General features: G+C 48.7%; 1 protein-coding gene across 2 annotated transcripts in view; it reads right to left on the bottom strand.

Annotated features, from left to right (window-relative positions):
• Positions 1 to 14,839, bottom strand: part of LGR6 (leucine rich repeat containing G protein-coupled receptor 6) — a 126,392-nt gene that overhangs the window by 45,281 nt on the left and 66,272 nt on the right. The gene's annotated exons all lie outside the window — the stretch shown is intronic.

Genomic DNA, 14,839 nt, shown 5'->3' with positions numbered 1-14,839 from the left:
GTGACCTTGACCTTCCTAACTCTTCTGTGATAGTCCAAGACCATATAATGGAGATTTCTCAGCATTGGCAGAGGGAAATGTCCTCCCTCTGAACCAACCCAAAGAAAAATGCCTCCCCAAAAGTGTAAGCCCTTCCCTGTCACCCATCCCTAGCACCACCTGTTCCTTGTCCCTTCAAGGGCCCAGGGGCAAGGGGCTCTTGCTAAAGTCCTGGGGCTTCTTGCTCAGTCGATGACCTCTGGGAGTCTCCTGCATGCCACAGTTGAAATTCTTGATTAGCTGCCTCTCAGAACAGGTGAACAGATGGTGGGTGATCCTGTTTTTGCATAACCAGAGATTCTAGGGTGATACGAGGATTACTGATGGGAGCCATAGAAGATCTTAGCAGCCCAGCAAAACAAGGAGATTTTCAACCTTAGCTTTTTACATATGTGCCCAGGCCATGATAGCCTTTATCAATATGCTACTGTCTCTGAGCCCCAGGTTGGGACTTGGGCTGAACCCCTATTGTCCTAAGCTGATGGTCTCACAGGGACCAGACAAACTGACCTGTACCATGGATCTATTGCTGGATATTCCTATGTTGAAGCGAGGCTTGGCCCTGAGCCATGGTCCTCCTGCATAGCCATATAGCGTTGAAGCCATGGAAACCCCAGCCTTATCCACAAAGGCCCTACAGCCCCATAATCCGCAACCCAAAGGAGAAGTGATGTGATCAGTAGGGGGGGATGGGGTGATCTTTCATCCCAATAGCACAAGCCCCCTTGTAGAAGGTCCAGTAGTGCTTCTGTCTTTTCCCTAAGCATCTCACCAGTGCTCTGTCTGTGAAGACCTCAAGCACCACTGGGAAATACTCCCTGGCTCACCAGCAAGGGGACCATGGGTGGATGGGCCAACACTGCAGTCTTGGGTGTGAAAGCGCATTCACCAGGACATTCTTTGAAAGCTGTAGTTAGGAAACCCTTCCCACCCACATCAAACCTGACATGATGGGACCAAAGGCCTTCAGTGAGTGCCCTCTGCTGGCAAGGCCTGTCACCTTGGACATGATTCTCCAGTGGTGGCCATCACAGCCTTAATGGTCTGTGGCTGAACCACCCTGGGGAGCTTTGTGCAAATGTGGACTCCCATGGACCATCAGCCCCAGCATCACCTGGAAGCTTGTTAGAAATGCAAAATTTTAGGCCGCACCCCAGACTTACTCAATCAGAACCTGGATTTTAACCTGACTCCCAGGTGATTCATTGATTCATCAGCACATTAATGTTTTTAAAGCACTGAGCTAGGTTTTCTATATCTTATGCTCCCATCTAATGACCTTGGATTGCTGGAGAAGACAGGAAGACTGAATGAGGATGTAGAAAGCCATTTCCTGCTGTGATTAGTGCTCAGCTGGTCCTGGGAGCCCTTGTTCTTGGATTTGATCATCAATTACTCCAGAAGATGAGGGCTGTACCTCAACCTCCTGCATAAATGACCATAGCAGGCACTACGTTCAGCTGTGAACTCCCAGCACCCAGCACAATGCCTAGTTTGCAGATGGCACTCAATGTTTTTAAATAAATGGGCAATAAATAAATGAGTGAACAAATGCCCTCTAAATTCTCTGCTTCCAAGCCTCAAACTGATGGCCTGACCAAGCACACCAGTAGGCTAGAGGAGACCTGGACAGCCCTCCTTACCAGGGATGGTCGGGGATCCAGGCTGTCCTGCTTTGACACCCCATTCCATTGTGGTGAGGGCTCTCATCTGCAGATGCCCAACCAGCAGATGCCCAGACACTCCTCCTGACCTTGGGATGGCCCTTTCCATGGGAGCAGCATCTTAGTCCCAGATTTTCCAGAGACCACAGACAGATCCCTAAGCCCTGAGTCCTGCTTAGGACCACAAAGAAAAAGTCATATTTGAGATGGCCTTCTTAAGGTAGGGTAGAATTTCAACAAGGAGAGATGGAAAGGGGTGTCACAAATGAGGGCCTCAAGGGAAGAGAATGCAGGTCCAGTGTGGATGGGGGAAGGGAACACAGATTTCGGATATCCTTAAGAGGGCAAATTGATGGCCGGGCTCAGTGGCTCACACCTGTAATCCCAGCACTTTGGGAGGCTGAGGTGAGCGGATCACCTGAGGTCGGGAGTTCAAGACCAGCCTGACCAATGTAGGGAAACCCCGTCTCTACTAAAAATACAAAATTAGCTGGGCATGGTTGCACATGCCTGTAATCTCAGCTACTCAAGAGGCTGAGGCAGGAGAATTGCTTGAACCTGGGAGGCGGAGGTTGCAGTGAGCCGAGATCACACCATTGCACTCCAGCCTGGGTGACAAGAGTGAAACTCCATCTCAAAAAAATAAAAAAGAGGTCAAATTGATAAGGCCCAGCAACCCGTTGGATGTGGGGCCAGGGAGGGGCTAGGGCCTGACATTTCTCGCAGATCCGGGCCTTGCTCTCTGCTACTGCCTCCCTAATGGGTAAATTAACAGATCCAGGAAGCCTCACTCCCTAAGGGGGGGCAGTACCTCCTTCTCCAAAGCTCAGGGCAGAGAACATCCCTACAGTGACAACCATGACACCAATATTAATCACTGTCTCCATTTATTGAGTCCTTGTCATATGCCAGGTATACAATACCAGGTACTCTGTCCTATATCTTCTCAAAAATGAAATTGAGGTAGCTCTGATTAGCCCCATTTTACAGAGAGATTAAGCCCCCCAAGGCCCCACAGCTAGTAAGCTGCAAGGCTTAAATCTGAACCCAAGTTGTCTAACGTCAAAATTCATGTGCCTCACCATTGTGTAGTGTTGGCACTGAGGTGCATGAGGGGAGGTAAGAACCTGTTGACCTGGGACAGCCTGGGATATCAGGGCAGAGACTGTGGCTGAGCCAAGAAGATGGCCACGTACCGTAAGGAGGTGCTAGGAGGCAGGCAGGAAGTGGGTCAGGGCAGGGCAAGGGGAAAACTTATTCTGTGATCTTAGGGGGCACTTGGAAGTGGCCTTTGCTATGCATGTGCCTATGTGTGAGTACACACGTTTGCCAGTCACATGCATGTGCACATTCATACATGTAACCTACAGTCCCGATTAGTCCATCTCCTGCATTTTGTGTAACCCATAGGCAGGAGAGCTTGGGAAGGGCCCTTTTGCCAGGCTGGGCCAAGCATGGCAGTGGCTTAAAACAGGGCCTCACTTTCTCAGTCTCTTAGGGAAGGGCTGGGTGGGCTGAGCCTTCAGGCCTTTTTCTGCTCTGTCAGGGAGGATCCATCTTCTGTCCTGGCTTATGGTATCCTGAAGGGGCAAGGTGGAGTAGCCGAGGGCTGGAGAGGGGAGGTGTTTGCAGCCCTGCTCCTGGTACTTGGGAACTGGGACACACCAAAGGAGAAAGGGAAGCAAACTGGCAAATGAAGAAGGTGGAATGAGCACATGGAAGAAATTGGCCAGGCCTGTGTTTGTGTTTGGGGTGAGCAGAGAGTCGGGGGGCATTTACACTCAGGCCAGGTGGGCTTGGGGTTGGGGCGTGGACCCAGGGTAGCACTGCCAGATATAGCAAATAAAATAACACGCTGCCCATTTAAATTTGAATTTCAGATAAATAACAATTTTTAGCATAAATATGTCCCGTGTAATAGTTGGGACAATGCCCAGTTAAATCTGAATTTCAGATAAGCAAGTATAAGTTTGAGTAAGTCCCATGCAACATTTGTATTTTATCTGGCAGCTCTGACCCGGGGGCTCCTGTGATGTGGAAGGTGTGGGCTTCGCCATGACACAGATGTAGCCACAAATCCCCTCCTTCAGCCTTTTGTGTTGCTTCCCTCAGCTGTATGGTTTGATGACCTGCCCACCCAAGAGACTGTGAGGACAAACACCCTCTTAGAGGGAGACTCCACGAAGCACAGAGGGGAGTGGAGGAGGCAGCAGGAGACAGGCACCGTATTGGCTTCTATTAAACTTTCTCCCCTCTCCCCTCCCTCGCTCTCTCTCTTTTTTTTTTTTTTTTTTTTTTGAGACAGAGTTTCACTCTTATTGCCCAGGCTGGAGTGCCACGGCGCAATCTCAGCTCACTGCAACCTCTGCCTCCCAGGATCAAGTGATTCTCCTGCCTCAGCCTCTCGAGTAGCTGGGATTGCAGGCGCATGCCACCATGCCTAGCTACTTTTTTGTATTTTTGTAGAGACGGGGTTTCACCATGTTGGCCAGGCCAGTCTTGAACCCCTGATCTCAGGTTATCCACCCACCTCAGCCTCCCAAAGTGCTGGGATTACAGGTGTGAGCCACCGCGCCCAGCCTCCCCTTTCTTTTCTTGTTGGACACCCGCTCCCTGCCCCCAGCAACCTCTGACTCTTGGGACACCTAAGGGTCGACACCTGGCTATAGAGCAATCCCTCCTACTATCTCTCCGACCAGCTCCTGGTAGGATAAGGTGCTCGCTTGAGAAATCCCCTACCCTTTCGAGTCAGGGTTCAGGCTCCCCTGGGATCTCTAGTCCTCTAGGGTAGGTGGGTCCTAGGCTCCCCTGCCACCTGGCAGCCAGGAGAGGGGTATTGGATTGCTGAAGGAATCTCTGAGCGGCCAGTAGAATCCTCCACTGGGGACTAAAAGACCTTTTTAAGCAGCTCCCTGTAGAAGGTGGGAGAGCCAATCCTGATGGACTCTGGCTTGGCAGGCAGAAGAGAGCAATTATACCAATTAAGCTCTGGAACAGAATCAACAACCCCCAACAGCGCCTCTCGTTCTCCCACGTGGACCTGGGCCCTTCAAGTGATTTCTGATTATAATTCTTACCTGCAGTAATGGGGCAGATTAGCAGGGCCCTCACAGGCCAGTTTGGGCTTGCTTAGGCTCTGGGGAAACAGCTTAACCTGTCAAGGGCCAAACTGCTTCTCATACTCCCCCAGCTAAGAGCTGAGGCTGAAGCAGGGAGGGAAGGAGGGAAGGAGGGAAGGGGACCCTTCGCTGGGGACATAGGGTCCTGGTCCGAATTGACTGAAACGAGATGAGGACCTAACAGGGAGCAAGCGTAGCAGAAGAGCTTTAGGTTAGACAGCAAGAAGTGACCCCCTGACAGTGACCCAGGACAATAGTGTACGCTAAGAATCACACTATATCAGAGCCTGAAGGAGCCTTGCGGCCTCACTCGTCTCATAGGAGGAGCCTGAAGCCCAGAGAGATAAAGAGAAATGCCCAAAGGCAGAGGTAGGGCTGGGACTCAAACTCAGAGCTTTACTGGATGCGGTGGCTCACGCCTGTAATCCCAGCACTTTGGGAGGCTGAGGTGGGCGGATCACCTGAGGTCGGGAGTTCGAGACCATCCTGACCAACCTAGGGAAACTCTATCTCTACTAAAATAACAAAATTAGATGGTCATAGTGGTGCACACCTATAATCCCAGCTACCTGGGAGGCTGAGACAGGAGAATCACTTGAACCCTGGAGGCGGAGGTTGTGGTGAGCTGAGATTGTGCCATTGCACTTCAGCCTGGGCAACAAGAGCAAAACTCTGTCTCAAAAAACAAAACAAAAAAACAACTCAGAGCTTCACTCTACCAGTCTGGTTCCCCCAAAGCGAAGGAATGACAGAGAGACTCACACCTCTCTGTGTAAGATATGGATGTGCAAGAAGCATATCTCCTTTGGAAAACAGGGGCCCTTACAGGCCACAGAGGACTAAATCAATCTAATGGATCCTCTCTGGGATTTATTTCTCCAATCCGTCTTATATCCTACCAGATTTTAGTCAAATACAAGATAAAGGGGACAGATTCAGGGGTCTGAGTGGGCCTCTAGCTGACCCACGGACATCATCAAGTATTCTTTTAAAAACAAGCACGCATGTCAAGCTCCACGCTCAGGGCCTTGCCACAGTACCTGCTCCCTGAGCGCAGGCTGACTTTAAATTCAAAGGTCAGTGTGCCCTAAGGCAGACGAAGAGGAAAGCAGGAGGAAGACGGCAGGTGTCCCCCTCTTCTGTTCCATTCAGGTCAGCCACGACTTGGGTCCCCTCCCTAGCTCTGAGCCACATTACATGAGAAGACACAGCAGTCATAGGACAGAGGGCTTTAGGAGCAGAGAGAGACTGAAACCCAGAATTCATGAGATAAGGTGGGCCTGAATGAAGTAGGCTCCACAGGGCTGGGGCACATCCAGAGAGGAATTCCACTTCTCATTCAAGAAGAGGAAGATGGTGCCTCCAGAGTCTCTTCCATGACATGGTCTAATTCTAAGAAAGTATCTCCAGCCAGTCCTAGGACCAGCCAGCCCATCAGGGTTTTGCAGAGTGGGAAAGGAGGGCCAAGGTTCTGTTTCAGATGCTGAACGCTCAGAGAAGGGGAGCCTCTAGCCAGCTTTCTTACAGTGACTTACAAACTCAGGTTGCTGAATTTAGTGGACTTCTCTGCCCAAACTCCCAGGCCAGCCTGGCTGCCTCCCTCTCTCCTTGAAGCTGCCCATCTCTAAGACCCTCCTGAATAGGACTGGCTACATAATGAGAATGAAAAGCCTGTGTTCTAAAATTACTAAAAATCTCAGCCGGGCACAGTGGCTCACATCTATAATCCCAGCACTTTGGGAGGCCCAGGTGGGAGGATTGCTTGAGCTCAGGAGTTTGAGACCAGCCTGGACAAAACAGCAAGACACCCTCTCTAGAAAAAATTTAAAAGTTAGCCAGGCATGGTGGCATGCTCCTGTAGTCCCAGCTACTCAGGAGGCTGAGGCAGGAGGATTGTTTGATCCCAGAAGTCGAGGCTGCAGTGAGCTGTGTTCACACCACTTCACCCCAGCCTGGACAACAAAGCGATATCCTATTTCCAAAACAAACAAACAAAAAACTTCAAGATGGCAATGGAGCACTAAATCAGTTGCAGGACCCTTCTGCTCTCAGGGCCCTGGCAACCACACAGGTCACAGGCCCATGATGTCGGCTCTGCTCCCAAACTAAAAAATCCTCAAAAGCATGGGCTAGGCCTTCTCCTGTTCTCATTTCCTAACCGTGCCAGTGAGAGGAAGAAAGAGGCTGGGAGGTGAGATGCCTTGAGGGCAAAGACAGTTCATTTGACACAGGATTACTGATTGTTTGCCCCTGGCCAATCCCAGGGCTGCTTTTCATCTCTGAACCCCCGACCCCTACTTGGCTACATAGCTGACTTTCAGTTGAACATGGGAAGGGAGAGAATAGAGAAAAGATGTGGGTGGGGAGGGGGACATCTCAGTCGCTGGTTGGAGTAGAGAATGGAGGGTGGAAGGGGCAGGATATTGAAAGTTAAAAAAAAAAAAAAAAAAAAAAAAAGCAGCCACTATGGAAATGGTTATTCTGCGGGGAACATATTCCATGTGAGAGCCGTTGACTGCCTGGAGGGACCAACAGCCCTGACCAAGAGCCTGCCAGGGAAGGCAAGGATTCCAGCAGGGAGCAGGCTGGCACCTGCTGAGCAGTGAGGAGATGCCCTCGGGCCTTCCATAGGCGGCAGGGCCCAGCCTCCCACACCATCACCAGCCGGCAGTGCCAGATGCCAGCCTCTGCATGGAGGGCTACAGGGCCCCAATGGGGTGGTGGGGCCCCCTGCCCATGGCACGTCCTGGCCCTGCTTGGCAGGAGGGCTTGCTTGACTGGGGAACATGCAGAATCTGCACCCACAGACTCCACCAACTCAGGCATGGGTGCTCATGAGCCTCTACCTTCCTGCGGACTGACACCCCTCCCAGTTCCTCTCCTGGAGAACACAGCCTGCATTCTGTGAAGGCCCTTTATGGTCTCATGAGGGCTTCCATAAAGCTCTGCTGCCCCCCCATCCCTCCCTCACTACTCATCAGACTGCCTGAAACGCCTCTCATTACAGATGGTATCATTCCTTTTGTCTTCAATTAAATAGGATTGGATTAAATCCAATAAACATTCATTGAGTGCCTACTATTATGCCAGCCTTGTGCTCAGTTCTAGTGTTCAAACTTGAATAACGCATAGTCCCTTTCCAGAGAACCTCTTACACTATTTACTTTGCTGTTTGATAAAACAATATAAAAACCTTAGCTTTTATATTGAGGAGCTAATTGCCAGGTGTGCTCAGCATTTACATATATTATCATATTTAATCTTCATCCTAGCCCTGTGGAGTAGGAACTTTATGCTTCCCATCTTGCATGCAGAAAAGGAGGCTCAGAGGAATGAAGCCATTGGTCTGACTCCAAAGCTACCACTCAGTTCAGGCTTATTGATATGACTTCTCCTTATCAAGACTTGAACATCAGAGCTTGTCCTGAAAGGCCTGTCCCATCTAATGAAAAGAAGCCTTCTCCGTTAAGTAATTCAGTCCTAGCCAAGGCCTTTAGGGGGCTGAAAACTGGGGCTGTAGCCAAAGGGACTAAGCAGGGTGTCTGCACTAGAAGTAGGCACCAAGCCCAGAACCCATATGACTGGACTCCAGAGCCAGTTACAGGAAGCTCCCCTTCAAGCAGGTGCCAGGGATTGACCTACATATAGTCTGGGAAGCTAACGACTCCCCAGATCCATCATCCCTCCATCTTGGGTGTTGTATGCCTCTGGTGTTCTCCAAGACAACACTGTTCAATAGAGCTTTCTGCAGTGAGAGACATATTCAGTATCCGAACTCTTGAAGTGTGGCCAGCATGACTGAGGAAACACATTTTAAATTTTATTTTGGTTTAATTGACACATGCCACAAGTGGCTATCATACTGGATGGCACAATTCTAAGAAATTAGCCAGGCTCCACACAAGACAGGAAGGATACAGAGATGAATGAATTTGGTTCCTGCCCTCAAGGAACTCATAGTCTAGCAATGAAGATTAACAAATAACCAATTGTGATTGTGTGTGTGTGTGTGTGTGTGTGTGTGTTAGAGAGAGAGGAAAAGAGAGTCTGTGTCTGAAAATGGTGTGCACCAACAGTTGAGGAAACGAATTGAAGGGTGTGGAACCTTCAGCCAGGGAGGAAGGACAAACTTCCTAGAAGGGGTAAAGATGGGACATTTGTGTTGAATCTTGAGGAATAACTGAATTATCACCAAGTGGATAAGGGTAATGAGCATTTCTGGCAAAGAAGGGTGTGTGCAGAGGTACTGACCAAAGAACAACATGGGAGAGGAGAACTAACTCATCTGTGCTGAGAGCAGAGGGTCCTGGGTGACGCAGGGAGTGGAGGCTGAGGGCAGATGGGAAAGGTGGAAGTGAAGAGAACGTGCGGGCCCTTGGGGGCTTTATGGATCTGAACTTCAAATTGTAAGCATTGGGAAGTCTGGGTTGAGAAAGAACAGTCTGGTGTGGTGGGAATGGGGGTGTGAAGGCTGGCAAAGGTCTTGTTCCTGCTGACACAGAGGGCGCTATGATTTCAGATGAGTCCCTTTCCTCTCTCCAGGATCAGTGTCTTCACCTGCTTAAGGAGGGGGTTCGCTTCAAGAGTTCCTGTGGCTCTGTCCTTCTGACAGTCTATACCTTCTTTGGACAAATTCTTCTGTGCTGTGTCCCCGTGTCCCCAAGCAGGCCAACTTACAAGCATGTGGTGTTGTGCAGAGGCACAGAGTAGCCAACCCCCACTCCCTGACTCCCCAGGCATCTCAAAATGACCAAATTCTACCATTGGATAACATTCTTTTTTTTTTTTTTTTTTGAGGCGGAGTCTCGCTCTGTCGCCCAGGCTGGAGTGCAGTGTCCGGATCTCAGCTCACTGCAAGCTCCGCCTCCCGGGTTTACGCCATTCTCCTGCCTCAGCCTCCTGAGTAGCTGGGACTACAGGCGCCCGCCACCTCGCCCGGCTAGTTTTTTGTATTTTTTAGTAGAGACGGGGTTTCACCGTGTTCACCAGGATGGTCTCGATCTCCTGACCTCGTGATCCGCCCGTCTCGGCCTCCCAAAGTGCTGGGATTACAGGCTTGAGCCACCGCGCCCGGCTGGATAATATTCTTTTTTTAGAGTGTAGAAGCTGCCTGTTATTGTTTTTGTTTTTTTTTTAAATCTGGCAAGTATTATTAGGTAGACTTTTAGTGGATAACAGCTTTTTGAGAGAAGCTTCTAGAAATGAGACACAGACGGAACACAGGGAGCTTTGGGCCAGAGAGATGAGGAGCTGGGAAAGATGGTCAACAGAGGTGGGAGACAGTAAAAGGCCAACTTTGGAGCTTTGAACAACTTTACCCAAGTGCCCACTTTGGTCACTTTTCTCCCCCATTACATGGGAAGACCCCTGAAGACACGGGCTGTGTCCTCTCTTTCCCTGAAACTTGCCCACCATGGATATTCAGTCTGTGTTTTTTATCAATCTAGTTATGGGCACTTTCAGCGTTGTTCAGAGGATTGCTTGCTGGGGAGACCACAGCAGTGGAAGTGAGAGCTGACAGGGACCCCACTTACCCAGGAAGGAAAGGGGACTCTGAAGGACCAAGTGATTTGTCCAAGGTCACAGAGTAGAGAGATGGCAAAGCCAGAGAAGGCATTGGTTTTGAGTCCAGTGTTGTTCGAGTTCAGTGTTCATCTCTCTCCTACCCTTGTCCTCGTGGGAGAAGAAGGTGCTCATCGATTCCTGCCCACCCCCACACACAGGGCCATGGGGGGCCCCCAGAGACACTTCCCGGGGCACTGGTTGAGGAACCTTGAAGACCCTCATCTCTGAGAACCATTCCTTGGCAGCATCCAACACTTGGGGCTCATCCATTGCATCCCAGCAGTGCCTCTCCCCATCTGGAACCCATCACCAGGCCCTCACAGAGCACACAAGCCATGAAGAGTCCAAAAGTGACAACTCTCGGGAGTCAGAGCCTGGGCACTTCTGGTGGGATAGTCCCATGGTGACAGACAGTATAGGGAGCAGAGGAGGCCAACTGAGCCACCAGAAGCTGGAGTGAGAACTCCATATCCCTGCAGGGGTGGGGTGGGGGTGATGGTGGATGGAGCCTCGAATTAACCTTTCCATGCCCACTTACAATTGAGGGGAGAAGGGCAGGTGGGAGCTAGAGCAGCACCTTTCTCTTCCTCTCCCCACCCAGGGAAAAAGTTTGTTGGAGGAAAGTGATTTCATCAGCTCTGATTTATGCCATCTAATAAGATCCTTCCCCTCACTGTCAGCCTCTCAATAGATCAAAGGTGGGATATTAAAACGAAGGCAATTCCAACTGGTTCTCCAGGCTATGCTAATGCCTCAACTCCCCTTTCCCTCCATCTGTCAGGAGAATTGATGGGTGTGCAAGAACCCCGGGGGGGCAGAGAAAGTGCTTCCTTTCTATACATCAAAGGATGATACCTGAGCATTCCTCCAAGCTATTTCTTGTATTTTATTCAGCAGCAATATATAAAAATAATTACCCACCCTCCAGGAGGCAGGCAGGGAAGTAAGCGCCTCTGTGTGTAGCCTTTATGAGCTTCCCCCAAAGACACAGACCTACAATCTGGGCAGAAGGCCAGCTTTGTGGGTGACAATCCCGGAATCCTGGGGTGGGAACTACAAAAAGCCATCTCATCCATCCCCCAGCCTCCAGCCATTGAATTTCAGACATCAGGCTGGTTTCTGGGGACCTTCGTGGGCTGTCTGATATGTGCTTGGGAGCTGGGTCCTGTGGTTGCTTGAGGCCTGGCTGCCTGCCCTGGCAAAGGGTGGCTGTGGTTGGTGGAGGAAGAGGCTGATGGAGATCTTCCCGACTTGTCTCTCCAGAAAGGGGGCAGTGATGTCAGAGGCTTAGGGAATAGAAGTGACATCCCAGAGTTTTAAAGATACTTAAAAGCTGTCCTAGCAGACTTTGTAGTAATAGGCACCAGGGAAAACCAAGGCACATATCAACACTTCTAAAAGTACCATAGGAGAAGGGAGAGAAGAAATGGGAAAAGTCCGTATCAACCCTGGCTTCCCACAGGGTTCCAGTCCTTCCCACAATCTATTTTCTCCCTCATTCCCAAGAGCTCCCAGGCTCTCTGTGACCAGTATGAGAACTGGAGAGGTTATACCTGTGTAGTTTCAACTCTCCCCTCCCCAGTCTCCCTATTTCCTGGGCCCACATCCCTCCATCCATCAGTTTCTCCGTTCACCCATCTGTCCATCCACTCACACAGACTACACAATCATCCCCACTGTTGTAATCTTGTTTTTCTCTTGCTCAGAATTACCTATGGCTTCTAGTCAACCCCAAACTCTTTGGCTTGGGCTTCAAGATCCCTTCCCTGAAATGACTGTCTCACCAGCATAATTTCTCAGAAGATCTCCCCCAGTTCTCTATTCCATATGCAAATGTGCCTCTCGCCTTACCTCTTTTCCCACAGCACATGGTTTATTCATCTTTGGATCTTTGTATAGGTTGGTGCCCCTCTTTGAAAGATGTTTCTCCATCCTCTCTTCAAAGCTCTGCTTAAAACTCCTCTTTCTGGAGCCTCCTGACCTAACCTCACATGGTGCTCTTCCCTCCTATACTCAGCATCTTCCAAGTCCTTATTGATTGGTCCACAAGTACCCACCACACCAACACCCCTGTGCTGAAGCCATAATCCCTCTCTAGCCTAGGGAGGAAATGAAGGAACAAGTCAAACACACTCAAGTTGTTTCCAGTTAAAATGGAGGAAAACTTAGCTACCTTCTCACTAAAACACCTATGAAGATATAGAGAGAAAAAACAAACAAACAAAAAGATGTACGCTGGCCAGGCGCAGTGGCTCATGTCTGTAATCCCAGCACTTTGGGAGGCTGAGGCAGGCGGATCACCTGAGGTCAGGAGTTCAAGTCCAGCCTGGCCAACATGATGAAACCCCCATCTCTACTAAAAATACAAAAATTAGCTGGGCATTGTGGTATGTGCCTGTAGTCTCAGCTACTCAGGAGGCTGAGGCAGGAGAATTGCTTGAACCCGGGAGGCGGAGGCTGTGGTGAACCAAGATCGTATGACTGCATTCCAGCCTGGGCAACAGAGTGAGACCCTGTCTCAAAAAAAAAAAAAAAAAGACTATCATGTAACTCTGAAAATAATTTATTGAGGGTGTAATAGAAGTTATTTAACACCCTCAGTAAGGTACAAGAAATCATGATCTCTCTGAAACAGGAACAAATACATAAAAAGAAAAAAAAAAGCTAAGACAAAGAACAACAGCAAAAAATAAAATAAAATGAAATGAAATAAAATAAAATAAAAGGCAAGTTTCAAAGACAAATTGAAGTGCAAATGAAACTAAGTAACTAAGTGAGATATGGGAAGACTGCAGGAGAACTAAGTTGAAAAAGCAAAATTCAAATTTGCATTGTAGGTGATAGTGAGTAGACCTGGCCCAGCAAAAAACTGAATTAGCAATGGGGAGAACAAATATAAGACACTCTCCTTGAAGTCAGAATAAAAGGACAAAGGGGTGAAAATTATGGAAATAAATATGAGATAGATAGAAAAGAGAACTGAATTTGAACTTGAGAATCGTAGGTATTCCAGATCATTAAACCCAGAGTGAATGCAGCAGAAGCACGTGATAGCTGTAATTGAAAGAAAACATTTGAGCTGAAAGAATAGTATAGATTTAAGATGTTTATTGTATCCCAAGCAAACTAAGTGGAAAGAATACCTCAACACATTCTGGCAAACATTTCAGTTGTAAGGATAAAGAAAAAAAATCTTGTAAGCATTCATAAAGAAAAAATATGCTCTCCTTGAAATAACAAAATGATAAGGCTGACCTCAGAATTTCCTGGCACACTGCATGTCAGGGGGAAATGGAGCCTTATGTACAGGATTCTAAGAAAAATAGATTGTCATTCAATAATTTTATATTGGCCACAAAAAAATATATTAGTTGGCCACAAAAAAATATATTCTCAACTATATAAAAGATCAGAAATATAGTTGCCATCTGTTGTTCTTGGGGAAAAAATTACTTGAAAATATACTACAGGCAATCAAGAGAGATAATTTTTAAATGAAGAACTCAAGAATGGGGAATTTGGCAGAGCACAGTGGGTCATTCCCAACACTCTGGGAAGCCAAGGCAGGAGGATGTCAGGAGTTCGCGACCAGCCTGTCCAACATGGTGAAACCCTTTCTCTACTAAAAATACAAAAATTAGCTGGGCATGGTGGCACATGCCTGTAGTCCTAGCTACTCGCGAGGCTGAGGCAGGAGAATCGCTTGAGCCCGGGAGGCAGAGGCAAGATTGTGCCACTGCACTACAGCCTGGGTGATAGAGCGATACTCTGTCTGAAAAAATAAAATAGTCCAGGAGCAGTGACTCACACCTGTAATCCTAATACTTTGGGAGGCTGAGACGGGTGCATCGCCTGAGGTCAGGAGTTTGAAATCAGTCTGGCCAACATGACAAAACCCCGTCTCTACTAAAAATACAAAAATTAGCTGGGCATGGTGGCGCACGCCTGTAATTCCAGCTACTTGGGAGGCTGAAGCAGGAGAATCACTTGAACCCAGGAGGCAGAGGTTGCAGTGAGCTGAGATCACGACACTACACTCCAGCCTGGGCGACAGAGCGAGACTCTGCCTCAAAAAAACATAATAATAATAAAATAAAATAAAATAATGGTGAATTTTTCTTGGCTTTTACTTCCAGGCAGGATTGGAGTAGCAGTTGTTTTTGCCTCAAACAACTGAAAAGCAATAGGTTTGAGGCATTGGACAACAGGCAGCATAGGACTGTGATTGCTGAGAGCTGGGAGGCACATGCTGTGAGTCTTGTGATTGGCCGAGCTTCTGCCTGGAGAGGGTGTCCAGGCTGCAGGACAAAGAGAGGGAACTCAAGCAGAAGTTGTGTTCACTCTAAGTTTAGGAGATAGCGTGCAGAGTTCAGGGAAGCCAGGGTAGCTAAAATTTGAAGGATAGAGTACCTAAAAGAGAGAGAGAGAAGGAAATGGGGGAGAGAGAGATGG

Source organism: Trachypithecus francoisi, unplaced genomic scaffold (genome assembly GCF_009764315.1).
Source record: "Trachypithecus francoisi isolate TF-2019V2 unplaced genomic scaffold, Tfra_2.0 Lachesis_group5, whole genome shotgun sequence".
NCBI lineage: Eukaryota > Metazoa > Chordata > Mammalia > Primates > Cercopithecidae > Trachypithecus > Trachypithecus francoisi.
The sequence above is the reverse complement of the archived record's forward strand: the minus strand, read 5'-3'. Positions and strand labels throughout refer to the sequence as shown.